We start from the raw sequence: 3,387 nt of genomic DNA on the forward strand, positions 1-3,387 counted from the left end.
TATATATATGGTGATTTGTGCTAGAACTGAATAAGGGCGAAACTGAGACAGGCAAATCTGTTTTTTTTTTTCCAAAACGTAACTGTTCATTTTAGCAGATAGTCAGTTCGTTATTTCTGTATTTTATTTAGTCTTTACATAACTAATGTTGTTAATTATGTGCTAATGATGTTGGAGTAACATAAATTTAAATTTTGTACAAATGATTTTTATTGATGGATTAATTCTTAAATTTTTCTATTGTGATCATTTCTTTTAGATTTATCTTGAAGTTGTTTTTTTTTCTCCGATGTATGCTTTTAGATGTATCAAATTCAAATATATTTCTGTTTGTCCGAAATGGTCTGGAATATTTTTTTCATAGAGCTGCAACTATATTTGTGTTGATAGACCCCCATTTTGAGATATTGTTCCAAGGTTTTAAAACAGGGTATCACGCAGTTCTCTTCACAGGGTATTTCATACACTACATTAATTGCATCTCTCTCTCTCCATATATAGAGTATATAGTATATGTATTGGTGTACAGTTTGAATCAAGGGTTTTTGTATGTAATAGCGCTATCAGTTTTACTCTTGTTGTTGTTAAGTATTATAAATATTCTCTATAAGAGTTTTGGTATGTCAGGAATTGTGAAATATTTTTCGTTGTTGGTTAATGCTAATGTTAGAGTATTTTTCCGTAATTGGCAAATAAGTTAATGAGGGTACATATTTTCTGTGAGAGGATCTACTAGTTTATTTTCTGCGTTTTTGTTTTTGTATTTAAGGTATGTTGAAATTCGCGCGGGGTATGTTTAATATTATTTTTTTGGAAATTGGCTGGTGTAATGTATAGGGTGTTTTTTTGAGCCCGATAGAACTTGAAATTGTAAAAAATAACACAAAAAATTAAATTGTAATCAAAATTTTTTTTTATTCGAAAGATCAATACGTGACATTAACATTTGAAAATGATTTCGGGCATATGGGCACCGCGGCTGTTCTTGACGAAGCGCATTCTGGACGTCCAATTTTGGCCGTATGTCACGAATAACACGAACAATGCTGGCCTCCAAGGCGTCAATTGTTGCTGGTTTATCAGCATAAACCAGTGACTTCACGTAGCCCCACAGGAAATAATCGAGAGGTGTCAAATCGCACGACCATATGCGGCAATTTTGCTTATTAACAAACCCGTTAAGCCAAAAATGCGCCTCATCGCTGAACACAATTTTACAGAATGCTCTTCGTCAAGAACAGCCGCGGTGCCCATATGCCCGAAATCATTTTCAAATGTTAATGTCACGTATTGATCTTTCGAATAAAAAAAAAATTTTGATTACAATTTAATTTTTTGTGTTATTTTTTACAATTTCAAGTTCTATCGGGCTTAAAAAAACACCCTATATATATCTTCCAAATTGGATGGTCTTTTACCACCATTTTTTCTATTCCCTATTCGAGTTTCTAATCGAAAGTACATCTAAAAATGGTTCTCTTCTATTTTGAATTATATAATAAAATTTAACTTGGAGCAATAGTTGATATATAAAAACACTTCCACACTGGCAGATATATATATATATGTTATACCAGCCAATGTCCAAAGAAATATAAAATCAATACCACTAATAATTTAATAAACCGGCCACGAAAATTAACATTCTCTGAATACAAAAAAAAAGTTTTTTTTTTGTTTGTTTTATACATATATACAAATATTTTCTATTTTTACTTCACACACTTTTATTTTTTATAACAACATTAACATTCATTTTTTTAATTTTCATTTGTTTATATTTTAATTTAATTAAATTTGTTCATCAGTTAGAAGGTTTTTTTTTATTCTCTTATTTTTCTTTATTATTTTTCTGTTTTTATGATTCATTTCAGGTCCTCCGTTTTTTATTTTCTATCACCCGAACCATCGAACAATTTTTTCTCTGGGGAAGAGGTAGGTTTTTTCATTTATGAAACGTTTCTCGCCCCAACAGGTAGTTTTTTGGATGTATATGAAAGGTTACTTATATACAACATATACCGTAACTAAAATCTCGGTAACCTATTATTATTTCAAACTAAACTATGCCCACTAAATGGAGCTTTTTCATATTAACAAGCTGTTCATTGGTTGGTTATGAACCAGTTTGTCCTTGACAAATTATAAAGACTCAAAATATATTTAATAACAAACTTTTATCTAATCAATTATAATTTTAATTAATAATAGTAATTATCTTTGTACATATAAATAAACATTTACACAAAAAATAGAAAAAAAATATAATAAATTTGAACAGTAATTACCCCTATCTACCAACCAAGAGTAATAAGGAATACAGTTCAGATAGGAAAAATATAATAAACTCTCCTCTTAGGTCGTTCGTTTTAAAATTAATTCTAATTTTAATTAATGATAATAATTATCTTTGTACATATAAATAAACATTTCCACGAAAAATAGAAAAAAATAAAATAAATTTGCACAGTAATTACCTTTATCTACCAAGAGTAATAAGGAATACAGTTGAGATCGGAAAAATATAATAAACTCTCCCCTTAGGTCGTTGCCTTTCTTCAGAACTGACATATATAGCTATAAACTTACAGAAACGGCTCTCTGATCTGCTGGTTATAGAAGCATATCAGATCATTGCCTTTCGAAGCACTTACTATAAATCGTTATTTTCCAATATTATTTACCTCAAAGAGTTCAATAGCACTGATATTCCGACATAAAAACTATTTTAAAAATAAGATAGAACTAGATTCATTCTTCTGAAGTTATGATGCACTTGTTTACAACCCGAAATAAAATTAATCAAAAAACTAATAATGTTACAGCTTATTTTATTTTTATTGCTTAGAGACAATAAAAATAACACAAACTTCGATTTTTTTCGTAAAATTTTCAGTAAACTAAACCATTCGCTGCCTTTGGCTGTGTATAAATAAATTTAAGATTAATTTATGAGAAGGGTATACGGCTTTCCCCATTTCGGAACATGACCCATTTCAAAATATCTCTAGGGGACCCTTGGAATTGGATCTATGTTACAGAAGCAATGCCTTGACCTACTTCAATAAATACAATGTTAATAATAAGGGTTTATTCTGATCGATTACTTAGAAAATCTGAATGATATTATGTCAAGTGCTAAAAAAACTTTAAACAAATAATATAAAATTTTGTATGTAAAAATTAAAAGTTAATTCTAATTACATTAAATAACATAAATAATGATTATGAGTACATTATATGATATAAGATATCTTTAAATTTATGCACAGAAGATTTTTGCCACAACTGTCAATTTTTTTCTCATTAAAAACAGACTTGTTCCGTATAGAATATATTTGAGCAATACCGTTAAGGGCTACAATAAGAACGAAAGGCATATATATA

At 28.9% G+C, this 3,387-nt stretch overlaps 1 protein-coding gene across 1 annotated transcript in view; it reads right to left on the reverse strand.

Annotated features, from left to right (window-relative positions):
- LOC136796216 (dual 3',5'-cyclic-AMP and -GMP phosphodiesterase 11A-like) overlaps positions 1-3,387 on the reverse strand; it is a gene marked incomplete at its 3' end in the record, with an annotated part of 204,020 nt that overhangs the window by 52,765 nt on the left and 147,868 nt on the right.

The sequence above is a fragment of the Halyomorpha halys genome, unplaced genomic scaffold (assembly GCF_000696795.3).
Source record: "Halyomorpha halys isolate HHAL.00 unplaced genomic scaffold, Hhal_1.1 Scaffold1172.1, whole genome shotgun sequence".
Taxonomy (NCBI): Eukaryota; Metazoa; Arthropoda; class Insecta; order Hemiptera; family Pentatomidae; genus Halyomorpha; species Halyomorpha halys.